Consider the following 13975-nt stretch of genomic DNA (forward strand, 5'->3'; position numbering starts at 1 on the left):
TTTTTCAATTTCGTATTATCTTTATATTGTACCTATTTTGTTTTATATACCAAATTTCAAAAATCTCTTTACGTTTTTTTACAAAAATACGTTTACACAATATTATGTACCCCAATAAAATTAACTAAAAAATTAAAACTAAAACTGTGAACAGGTAAGCCAATAAGGGAGGTACAAAATGTGTATTTGCCTATGATCAATAAACTACACTTTTATTAAAAAGAAATTAGACGTCGTGAGTCCTACGCTTTCACCTAAAGTGACCGGAAGTAGAACAAGAAGTCGATATTTGAACTCTTCGTGTAATTTTACGTCGATTGTAATAAGATTTCACTAATTTTAAGTCATTTTTGCAAACATTCAGGTCATAACTTTTTAACTAAAAGTGAAACAAAAACAGAAGGTATATATTTGCTCTTGTCTTGCTGGGTGCGTCGAATAATACATCGCTCGTACTATTTCGGCGACTTTAAAACAGTACTTCTGGTTGCAACCTCGGTACCGGAAGTCCGTAGGTTAAATTTCTCACCTATTAGTACCATGTTTGGCTTATAAGCTCTCACTTAACTTAAAATTTGCCATTCCATCTGTTCTAACGTAACTCTGTTTACGAACAGACAGACGGTCAGACAAACATGGATAATTTAAGTTTTTCACCAGTTTTTGTAATGTTGTAAAATGGGTAAAATTAATAAACATAGCAATAACTCAAGGAGAAGGTATTTATCAAGTGAACTCACACATTCGTAAATCAATTTCGGTGTATTCTCCAATTTGTCTCCAATTTGAGATAATAGAAAAAACCACTCAGTTCATTAAATTAAGGAAATATAATAATGTATATATTTAGTATTTCCTTGCCAATTTAATTAATAAGGGAATGGTTTTAGAAACTATGGTGCTTACTTATTTTTTAAATTGATAAAATAGATAGTTAAAGTGCCAACTTTAAAATTGTCGAGATACAGTCTTAAGAGAATTTAATATCGTCTTTTTAAAATTTTTGATAGAGTATATGCAGTTGACTAAAACTTCCTTATTATATAATGCCATGAATATTAATAGGAATTTTGATAGAAAAATGCTTCAGAATTCTTTCAATATGAGATTATGCTACCTTCTACAGAGTGTTTTACAAGACATATTTTATTTTGAAATAGTGTCCGACTTGACATACATACATGAAATTGCTAACATTTATTTAATTACAATTTTTTTAATATTCTTCATTTTAATGAAACAGAATACTATTTAATATACAAGGTGATTCAAAACGCAAACTTAAAAATTTCTCAATTTCCTTAAATGATCACTATATATTAAGCCAATATTAAAAAAAACTTCTTTTAGTTTTGGTAACTGCTTTATAAATCTAAATACAATAGTTATCGGTAGTCCAAGATATGACAGTAAAAATAGTGGAAAACCTCTGACTTTTTCTTATCTAGATAAAAAGCAGCTCAAAGATCAAAATCTAGACAAGGATAATAATGTGCTTTAACTCTGTGGGCGGTTACCACCCCAACTCGTGGTTGGAAAAAGTATATAAAAAAATCATCATAGTCGCTAGAATAGTAAATTTTAATACAAAAAGGGTGTTTAGAGGATTTTCGAAAAGTCAATATTTTTTGAATTATTCGTGAATGAAAGTTTACAAATTACACGTTAAAAAGCACGTTTTTAAATGGTTTTTTGCAAATAACTCCAAAAATTTTAATTTTATCGAGAAAACTGTTTGAATAGAAAATAAAGCTTATAAAGCAACTGTATTAGTTTTTTATTATTACTGTAAATTTAATACTAACAAAGGTACGGCTGTTCTAAAATAGACTTTTTTTCATCGAATACAGCATTTCAAACATATGATGTTGAATCAGCAAAAAAACTGTAAGTTTTTTATAGAAAACTTCTAAAATCTTTTATAAAAATCTTAAAAACCTTTAAAATGACCACTGGTAAAGGTGATTTGGATGAAAATCAAGCTAAGTTATAACTTAAATAAAGTCCACTTATAGTTTCTGTGACGCAGAATAAAACAAACTTATCCCCGCCAAAACTACACTGATTTAAACTTTTCGTTGGTTATTTACAATTTACTTCATTTATACACAAGAAATACACTCTGGAAATTAAACTGATTTAGATGGTTTAGTTTAAAAAAATCCGAATTAAAATTGACGACACCGTCTTCGGAATTTCTCAAAAAATCCCCTTCCCCTTCAAAATAACTCAACCACCAAAAAAGATACAGAAAAAAATCAACAACACAAAAGACAGCGTTTGTTTACTAAAGACTTTGATTTTTGTTTACTTCTGTAAACTAAAAATTAAATGAGTTATGATTGTTTTAAAGTTGTATTTGCCTGCGTTATCATCGCGATAATGAGTAAGCATCATCTTCAAGCCCTCTCAGCGCAACACTTTTTAAAACAAAGGACTTAAAAAAAAATTCAATATACACCACTTTGTAGCTTTTAAAACAAACTATAAAGTGATGATCAATTTTTCTCAAAGCCTTCGTTTTAAAAAGTTTTGCGCTGAAAGGGCTTGAAGATGGTCCTAAACGCATGCGAAGATAACCTTTAAAAAATCATATCCTGTTTAATTTTTGGTCTATAGACTTAAAAAAAATAAATTAAAACTTCTGCGTCCTATTTGTTGTTAAGTTATTTTGAACAAAGGGAATTTTTTGATTCTACACTCAGATTTTTTTAAAACTAAACCTTCTAAACCAGTTAAACGTCCAAAATGTAATGTTTGTATACAGGCTGAGTCATGAGGAACTTTACATACTTCTACCATATGTAGAGTCCCATAGGGAGCATATCATGTGGCCACTAAAAAATGTCAACTCCTCTTCTTTATTAATTAACAGGGTGATTTGTGTAATTGACCATTTATTTCATTTTACTGTAGTGTTTATACGGCTCATTTGATTTTTTTAATTTTTGCATGATACAGTACACTACTATCAAGCATTCGACTGGTATTAGCTAAACTAAAAAATTCCAGGACTGGCTTTGGAAAAATTAATTTAGGGATTCGTATTAAATATTACACCCTGTATAAATTTTTTTTAAAATGCAATAAGTGATTTTCGAACTACATAAATAGCCAATGAAAACGACATATGCGACAATGTTGTCGCACTTTTATTAAATTTTAAGTGAACGATCAAATCTTACCAAAAATAGAACAATCATAATGAAGTATCAAATTATAAGGTAATTAATTTATATAATAACAAATGTTATAAATTTCAAACATTTTAATTGAAATGATAAACTGAGTCACTGCACAACAAAAAACAGTAACTACTAACAATAACGAAGAACAATTTAAAAAAAAACTAAAAATATGTACATAGTTATGATAAACCCATAAATTAGAACTGGAAAAGATACAATAATGGTAACAAAATAAAAATAATTCAAAATAGATTTTCGAAATGGAACCCTGCAGCCTGTACACATTTTTGTTGCCGAATTGTTAATTGACGTATTGAATTACGGATACTCTGGGGATCGTTTCTAATAGTATTACAACAATGTATAATTCTATCAATTAATTGTCGGTTATTAATATTCACTGCGTAAACTAGTTGCTTCAATCGTCCCCAAATATGGTAATCAACGGGATTGAAATCAGGAAATCTTGAAGGCCACGAAATAGGACCTGCACGTCCTATCCACCTGTTGCCATAAACATTATTGAGATGTTGTCTCACTGCCAGTAAAAAGTGTGGGGGTGCCCATCGTGCTGAAAATACATCCCTCGGATAGCAACGTTCGCGTTGGCAAGCAAATTCGGCAAAATATTTTGTAGAAAGTTCAAATAGACCGGCCCTGTTAAAGGACCATCAAAAAAGTGAGGACCTACTAATTGGTTATTTATGACACCAATCCACACGTTAACCGAAAACCTTAACTGAGAACGACGTTCTCGAATAGCATGGGGATTTTCTTCTGCCCACACATGTGAATTTCGTGAATTATTTATCCCGTCTCTGGTAAATTGGGCTTCATCTGTAAATAGTGTCCTGTATAGCGTTGGTCGATTATTGTTAATCCATCTACAAAATTCCAACCTATCGATCTCATCTCCAGCTTGTAGTCGCTATACCATTTGAATGTGATATGGGTATAGATTATTTTTTTGTAAGACTCTACTTACTTTTGATTAAGTAACATTGAGTTCTCGACTTACTTGTCTAGTGCTTATTGTAGGGTTCATAGTAACGGCGTCCATAATGTCATCTTCCTGCGCTTCATCTACATGTCGCTCTGTTGTTCCACTAGGAAAAGTGCCATTTTCTCGCAAATAATTAAAAACTGACCCAAATGTTGGATGACTGGGAGTTCGACGATTAGGAAATCTCCTGCGATATTCTCTACTAGCAGCCCTACCATTCCCATTACAGAATCCATAAACAAATATTATGTCTGCATATTCTGTGGTCGAAAACTGATGTGGCATTTGAACGAAAGTAACAAAAGCTCTACCAAAACTAACACAATGTACTTAACGTAGATATGACAGAAGAAATATGTATTCTTGTACACATAAATAACAATTGATATTGACAATAATGACAATGGGTATAAAATATCAAGAAACGTCAAACGGTCAACGCCAACCTTCATTTTAAACTTTTTTAGATTTATTTTTATTTAGTACAGTTGATGCAATGTATTATTATTTGACATAAAATTTTAATCATTTACAATCAACAAAAACTAACACATACAAGAGGTTTGACTTTTTAATCAATTTTATTTATTATTTATCGAAAATAATGCCCCAATACGATCTATGAGTAAAAATTTAAAATTGAAAAACAATTGATTCTATCATAGAGATAATACAAAGTGACAGTAAAGATGTTAATTTTCTACGTATTAGATTATGTTGTAGGAACTCATTTTAATTAAAATGTTTGAAATTTATAACATTTGTTTAAATTAATACCTTATAATTTGATACTTCATTATGATTGTTCTATTTTTGGTAAGATTTGATCGTTCACTAAAAATTTAATAAAAGTGCGACAACATTGTCGCATATGTCGTTTTTATTGGCTATTTATGTAGTTTGAAAATCACTTATTGCATTTTAAAAAAAATTTATACAGGGTGTAATATTTAATACGAATCCCTAAATTAATTTTGCCAAAGCCAGTCCTGAAATTTTTTAGTTTAGCTAATACCAGTCGAATGCTTGATAGTAGTGTACTGTATCATGCAAAAATTAAAAAAATCAAATGAGCCGTATAAATACTACAGTAAAATGAAATAAATGGTCAATTACACAAATCACCCTGTTAATTAATAAAAAAGAGGAGTTGACATTTTTTTAGTGGCCACATGATATGCTCCCTAAGGGACTCTACATATGGTAGAAGTACGTAAAGTTCCTCATGACTCACCTTGTATAAGTAAAGTAAATTGTAAATGAACAACGAATGGTTTCAACCAGAGTGGTTTTAGCGAGGGTAAGTTTGTTACTTTCTGTGTCACAAAAAAGTATTACATTTCTGTGTCACTGTTTATTTTAGTTATAACTTACCTTAATTTTCATGCAAATCACTTTTACCACTGATCATTTAAGGTTTTTATAAGTCTTTATCTTATCGATCTTTAAAAAAGTTTTTATAAGCTTTCCAAAAAAACTTACTGTTTTCTGATTAAAAGTAAAAACGAATCTCTTTATTGTATAAGCTTTATTTTATATCCATAAAGATTTCCCGACAAAATCTAAATCTTTGGAGTTATTCGTGAAAAACTCTTTAAAAACATGCTTTTTTTGACGTATAATTTGTGAATAACGAATAACTCCAAAAATATTGACTTTTCGAACAAACTCTAAAGTACATTTTTGTCTTAAAAATTCACTATTCTAGCGACTATCATCATTTTTTTTTGATAAACTTTTTTCATCCCGAGTTATGGTGGTAAACAACACTAGAGGAAGAGCACGTAATGGCATAGGGTAGGTTTTGATTCTTGATTTTTCTACAGGCTGGTAATATTTCCAGCAAATCCACCAATATAAAAATAATTCTGAGCAGAAAATCGTCATGTCGTGGACTATGAAATATTTAGCTTTAAATGTTTGTGCTATAATTTTGTCGTAGTTTTCAAAAATGTCTGTTTATCTGTGTATAATTTACGTGAATTGGGAACTGGAATTTCCATGGCACTTTATACAGTAGTAATCAAAATTATAATACGTGCATTTAAAACTAAATAGCTTAATAACTGTTATATTAAGGTATAGTAAAAGTAGTTTAAAACAAAATTTTAAGAACAAATAAAGTTCTTTCTAATAACGTCATTATAATATATAGATGATCCATTTTAGAAAGTAAAGAAATTTTGAAGTTTGTGTATCGAATCACCCTGTATATCCAATATTATTATATTTGCAAAATGTTAAAATTTCGTTAAATAAACTATATTAAAAAAATTTGTACTTAACAAACATGTTTGCAATTATATTATTTATAAACGTACAGGGTGTCAAATCGGACACTGTTTCAAAATAAAATTGGTTAGATTAAAAAAAAAGGAAGTTATTTTCCGTATACCCGGAAGTGGTAGGAAGCTCTAAATATTCTATACTAATTGGTCATATCCAAAAACCCAATATCCTAAATTTTCTGATATAAATTATGTTTCTCCAAAATGTTTAATTGGAACTCCCAAAGAATCACCATGTATAATGGAATATTTATTTCTATGATCAAAAAAGGGCATATTTTAAACGATACAAATTCAATTTTTTATGAATATATTTATATTGAAGGAAACTTCAAAGATATTTTAACTGTCTGACTAAGATGGTTTCTAAAATAATTTACTTCTAATAAAATTGATAAATAAATAATATATGAGTCAAAATAAATACGCATTAGAAGACTTTTTTTGGGTAAGTAATGTAAGTGTTTCCCTTCGGATATTTTGGGAATCAAATTCTAACAAAATTGGAATATATACCAAAATTGATTCGTTAATTGAAGACTTTTATTGGACGTATAGATTAAACTTAAGGAACGACTAGATTTCTTTGTTACCATCTAGAATAGTTTCCTTTTTTTTTAAAGTAATAGTTTTATGTATTAATTATTATTTATTATACAATACTCCTAGATGGTAAAAACTAATTAATTTATAGAACCTTATTATTAGATACCAACGATAAACCACAATACAGTAAATTAATTTTTTTATCAATAATTAAAAAAAAATATATTATATAAAATTCCCTTTTTTAAAAATATTTTAAAAATATCAACTACTTACCCAACAGTTGCTGTCCCGTTGGCATTCGGCAAATCATTATCTTTACCTAACTGAAGGTATAACACTTTAAACATTGTTTTTATCTATATATTGTATTATTTTTGAATATTTTTGACAGTATTCCTGCAGATAAATAAAAACAATGAATGTTTGCCGTTTTGCCACTACGTAGACTAATTAGCATTTCTTCGTCAAACGAAGTCATACGAAGTGCTCTAATATAAAAATACAAATTTTACAACATACAGTACTTTCAAAAATATATTTCTCTAAATAAAACTCATTTTTTTTTCTGTATAAAAATAATTCACCGTTCCACCGCAACTTAGACTGAAATCGTGTAAAGTGAATTGATCACAATGCAGAAATGCAAAAGGTATTTTCGTTGAAAGGGTAACAAGGATCAAGGTAGTACAAAGGTGAGAACGATTTGGCTTATGACACGTAGACAAAGGAGGGAGAACGTCGGCCGAGCCGTCATAATATACATTAAAAGTTTTTCTTGCATCTTGTGTTTTCTTGTGTTTATTTTAGTTTGTTAGATTACGTACGTTGTTCGTGCATCAAGCAAATATACGATTAATTAACTTAAAATATTGTATATATATATATATATATATATATATATATATATATATATATATATATATATATATATATTAAGGAACACTCGAAGAGTGGTGGGTTTTTCGTGCAAAGTGGAGAAGCAAAAGACAAAGAAGGTGGCTACTTCATCTATTTATTGAAGACGTTCCGCTTTCTACTCAGAATGCATCATTGCTTTCTGAGTAGAAAGCGAAACGTCTTCAATAAATAGATGAAGTAGCCACCTTCTTTGTCTTTTATTTCTCCATTTTGACCGAAAAACCCACCACTCTTCGAGTGTTCCTTAATTTATATTGGATTGAAGGTCGTACTCCTTTTCTCCATATATATATATATATATATAATATATATATATATATATATATATATATATATTTCTATTTTTTAGAAACAAAAATTTTATTTAATCGCCTCATCTAAAAGTCCCCTGGAAGAACTAAAGTAGGTTATATGAATATAATTTTATATGAAAATAACTAAAATATCTTTAACTTTTAGAATACAATGTAAAAAGTTATGTTGAGATATTATTGAGATGATGAGAGACACTATCCACCGATAACTGTATAACTTGTAACCTAATCATTATTTATAATTTTATAATTTCAAAGTTATCATGACTAATATTTATGAAAGCACAAATAAAATTAAAAAAGGTTAGATAAAAATATTTACTAAAAATATGTTCACCTTCATCCTTTCTACCATCAATAAATAAACAGTAACTGAATAAAAACTATATTGACGCAACTTAACATTATAATGAAGATAATAGTTACACCTGAGAGACAATACTCACTTCTGAATACATTTTGTACAGTCAGCATCTAAAGTCTCTCTTATCTTGTATTTTTCACTATAAAATATAAATTAATCGATTTCTACGTAACTTAATTACGGCACCTTCATTCGTTTTATTATATTTTATTGATACAATTAATAAATGTGACAGGCGGCCACAATTTTGTAATAGTGCCTGGAGCTTTGCGTATGTTAGGACCTTCCCACTCTGAATAGAATCTTGCCAATACTCCTCAGCGCAGCGCATACTGAGCGGAAAAGTTTCCAACCATCGACACGGCCGGCACCAGCCAATAGCTTATGGGGAACGTCTTACAGATATAAAGGTCAGATATCAATACGGTACAACAAAATAACCACCGGTGGATCAACTAAGTTGCTATAGGGGCTGCAGTGAAATAATTAACTACATAAAGGTCAAGAATAAATAAATAAAATAAGAATTAAATAAATAAATAAAATTAAATGTAGATTTGTTGATAACATGTCTCCTACACACACGCCCAAACACACAATACACATAAATCCATGCACACCTATACCATGCCCAATCGGCTATCATGGGCCCATAATCAATACTTATTATTATTTTTTTAAATCCCATTGTAATTCTTATCTTATCTTATCTTATCTTCAGCTCATATGTTTCATTCATTTCATGACATTTTCTAGCTTTCTCAAAGGCAAAATTTTAGCCTGTTGTTTCCAAAAGTCAAAAAAGTTTGTTCCGATACCAGTAAACTTTTTTTGTTATATTCAAAGTTTATTCAGTGGTAGGTGAAAAATTAGTGATTTGTAATACTGGTTGTTGATTAACTAATAATTGTCGCAGTGTTATCCTATTTGTAATTATAACCATGTGTCTTGTTTTTTTTTATGTTAAACTCAAGCCCAAATCTAATACTTAGATCTGCTACCCTTGGGAAAAGCGTCTGCAGATCTTCCAGAAAAAAAAATTAGTGTCATCAACGTATCTTAAGTTCTTCAGTCGTTTTTTATTTATAAATATTCGTTCGTCTGTATCAGTTAACGCTAGGTTCATAAAGTGTTCTGAATATATATTGAATTATAATGGGAACAAGATGCATCCCTGTCGCACGCCTCTTTTTATCTTTCTGTCGTCTATTAAAACATATCCAAACAGACCTTATATAAATTTCTGGTTGAAAATAAAATTGTATGTTGTATTAAATTCATTAATTAATAAAAATTCCACATTTCATATATCTAAATTATTTTTTAATAAGTACTTTTTTAATGACGTCACTTAACTGCTAACTAAGTTTTTCATAACGAATTCATTCAGATATGCTTCTGCACCTGCAGTGGTCTTCCGTTTGTATTTGTTCAATCTATTTAGGTAAATGAGGTAGCAATTAGTGGTAGTGAAACGCAGTTTGAGTTCTGCAATAACCTTGAAGCACTATTAAGTATTTAGGTTATGGTAAAGAGCTGCAGTAAAAGTTAGAAAAACATCATACCTAGGCCACATACTGAGAAATAATAAGTACCAATATGCCCAACTTATAGTGAAAGGAAAAATCGAGGGAAAGAGAGGCCTAGGAAGGAAAAGACTATCGTGGCTCAAAAACATCCGACAATGGACAGGGCTAAATTTTGAACAGCTAATAAGAACAGCTGAAGATAGAGAAGATTTTAAAATTGTAGTAGCCAACCTCCATTGAGGAGAGGGCACTTTAAGAAGAAGAAAGAGATGCAGAGTCGTCGGCCATGCAGTTAATATGTGTTTTATCGACTTTGGGAAAACTTTTGCTCGAGTAAAACTGAAATGATAGTCATAGTATATTTCTTTTTAGATTAGTGTTATTACTGTCATTTAAAATATTTTTTTCTATTTGTATCCATATTTTTTTATTATCGTGGTGTTAAATTATTTCAAATAAAATTTTTGCGTTTTTTCAACAGATTTGAAATATTGCATTTTTTTTTTATTTCAACACTCATCGACATGCTGATTAGTTAAAACTTATTGCGATAACGAAAATTTATTTTACAGTCACTTATCTAAAAGAAATGAATATATCTTCTTGAAGCTTTGTGTTTAATAAAATTTCCTCTTTGTTTTGTCGCAATCTTCCGCAGACTCATTTTAAAACACATTCTATTCTGCTCTTAATCCAACTTTATACACTTTGAGCGTAAGTGCAAAAAAATTCAACTTTAAAGACCCAAAATCGAGCGTATCGTACTCTGTGTTGACCTAATTTCTGAACACAACCAAGAAAATCGCTTTTTCTATTCAATTTCATCATGTGAGGAGATGAGACGGTATACACTTCGTCGTTTTAGAACCAGAGACGTCGAATTGAAGGATGCAGAAGATTTGTATAATTTTTTGATACATATTAAATATTATCTTTTTTTTTTTTAAATATATAGTAGTTGATGATGTAGAAAGGTAAAAATAATACCAACAAAAACTTGTAATGTTTTTGTTTAATACATTTTAGTTCTATAATTATTATCAGATGCATAAAATGTACAGAATAGTGGTGTATGGCATTAAAAAAATACTGGAATCCAAGTTTCCTCCAATTATTCGTACAAGCAGATTTTACTCCTGAGTACTTTCGTATATATATATATATATATATATATATATATATATATATATATATAAATGATGTTTCTAAGTCCAAGAACGATATTTTTAAAAAGAACTTTATTTACAAGGGACTACTTACTACAGTAAAATGCAAAATAAGAGTGACGCTATACAATGAAAAAGTAAATTTATAAGCTCGGTGACGCCGAGGTGTGGCTTGCTGACGCTGTCCTTTTATTATAGTTGAATTAGCAGTTCTGGTTTCTTAACTCCTCCGGGGCTAGATGAGAACTATGGGGTGGCATAGTTCGAAGAAATGGAAAATTATCTGGTACCTTTTTTTCTCGTACTGTGGATTCTTTTGGTGATTCTGGATTTGTCCTTTTTGTGTATATTCGCCAAATGGTGTAGACAAGGAAAATGATTGCTAAGACATATAAAATTATGGTATAAAAACTGACATGTTGAAAATGAACAGGAACTGTGTCTAGATTGTCTATTTTGTTTTCTTGATCTGCTAAAGCACTTTGTACATTATTTAATTCATCTAATTTTATCGAGTCTATTTTTATTGGATTAAAGTTTAGATCACTGACCGGCATTTTTAGTAATACTTCTAAATTTGGCAGTTCCATTTTAACAAAATTTGGAGTTTTTAGTTCAAATGTTTTTAAAACGTAATTGTCTATATATATTTCGCACGCACTATTGAGTTCGATTAAGTAACTACCGTTTAATGGAATATTGTCCGAATTCTTATCGCATTTTTGAATACTGATCACTTTGTTTAGCGTTATTACGATCCACTTATTGTTTTCTAGTTTTTGAATTTTTATATTATTAATTTCTGTTGGCACTGATTGACATTGATTTACAAACTTTGAGTACTGTATGAGTTGAACTTCGCAAGGGGCTGTTGGTGTTACTTCAATTGACTGGACATCGTGGCATAAATATTCTTCTTCTACCAATTTTTGACATTGAACGTTGGCAAGTGCATATTGGTATCGATTGGAAAGTAGGAACTTGGATTTTGGAATAATGGTTCTAAAATGAGTTTGGTATCTGGTCGGAAAGGAATAAAGATGATAATAATCATAGTCATTGATTTCAACAATAGGCAATTCAAGTACAAAAATTATTTTATTTGCTTTACTATAACTTTTTATCTTAATTATTTTTTCGAACAACAAAATATTTTGCAAAGATAATTCAAAAGGGAGTTTGTTATTTTTAAGAAGTTTACTAACGTTTAAAATTTCAAGAAATAGTTCATTTGGGTCGGCTATTGAATTATGAAAGGTATTTAGTTTTGAAAAGCTGATAGCAACTTCGATTTTTTCTAATAGGTCGTAAATAATTTGGAAACTAGTGTAAAATTGCGATACAAGTCTTTCTAGTGCAAAATAATGAAATGTCTCAACTTTTTCTATCTTTATATCTTTAATTAAGTTTTGAACTTCTGTTATTCGTGAGCTTAAAATTAACTGGTTATGGGCTAAGATTTTTGTATTATTTTCAAAATTCTTTATTGAAGATCTTAATAAGGTAATTTGATTTTTAACTATAGTTTTAATATTATTTTGATTATTTGTTAGAGTTGATATAGCGTCGTCGTAACGTTTTGCATCGTTTTGGTCTAAGTTTCCGGTTATAAATTTGATTGCGGAACCTACACCATCAAATAGAGATCTTTTAGATCTGGTATTCCAAAAGGGATTTAATTGTTTTAACTCAAGATAAATTTTGTTTTCCAAAATTTGGATTAAATGATAGGAGTCTTGAAATTCTTTATTAAAGCTTAAAATTTGAGAAGTATTTGAAAGGGTATTTATCATGGAATTATATTGATTTTGTAGAGTTAGGAAATTTGTAGTAATATTTGTAATGTCATAGATATGTATAAAAGTCCAAACATCTGTCTGAATTCGGGCTGTGCCTAAATGAAGCGGTAAAAGTCCGGGATTGTCGTTTAGGTTATGGATTTTGGATGTGTCTCGTCTTGCGTCGACGTTTGTTGTCCAGAGGATGAACCTGCAACGGGAGGTTTCTTTAGTTCTTTGATATGTATAATTTCTGTCTGGTTAATGTCTTTTTTATATTTAAGTCTTTGTCGTACAAGTTCTACTCGGTTTCTGTCAAGAATTTTAGTTATTTTGTAGGGACCTAAGTATGGTTGATGTTTTTTGTTACGTTTTTGGGTATTAACTTTATAAACTACTTGTCCAATTTTGAATTCTGAATTTATTTCTCCTTGATCGTTTCTTTTATTAATTACTTTAGTTTTATTTTCTGTTAGAGTTTCATGTACTTTTTGGTAAACGTGTTTTAATTTGTCTTTATGATTATTTATATATTCGGAATAGAAATTTTGAGAAAGAAATAGTTCGTTGGGGTTTCTAGAGTCTGTATGTCCGAAAGTCAATTCAAATGGGGTAAATTTTGTGGAACTATGAATAGAATTATTGTAAGCTATAAGAGCATAGTCCATTAAGTCATCTTCGTTAGGATATGTCTGTTTTAGAATTCTTAAATGTTCGATTAAAGTAGAGTGTATTCGTTCAGCTATTGAATTTGATTCATGGTGACCAGGAGTAGTAAAATGAACTTTGATTTTGTGTATTGCTAATAAATCTTTTATTACTTCGTTATTAAATTCTCTACCTTTGTCTGCTATTATTAATTGGGGAATGCCGAAAGA

At 29.6% G+C, this 13975-nt stretch overlaps 1 protein-coding gene across 2 annotated transcripts in view; it reads right to left on the reverse strand.

Moving 5' to 3' along the window:
• Ten-a (Teneurin-a transmembrane protein) overlaps window positions 1-13975 on the reverse strand; it is a 621367-nt gene that overhangs the window by 214070 nt on the left and 393322 nt on the right. The gene's annotated exons all lie outside the window — the stretch shown is intronic.

Source organism: Diabrotica undecimpunctata, chromosome 6 (genome assembly GCF_040954645.1).
Source record: "Diabrotica undecimpunctata isolate CICGRU chromosome 6, icDiaUnde3, whole genome shotgun sequence".
Taxonomy (NCBI): Eukaryota; Metazoa; Arthropoda; class Insecta; order Coleoptera; family Chrysomelidae; genus Diabrotica; species Diabrotica undecimpunctata.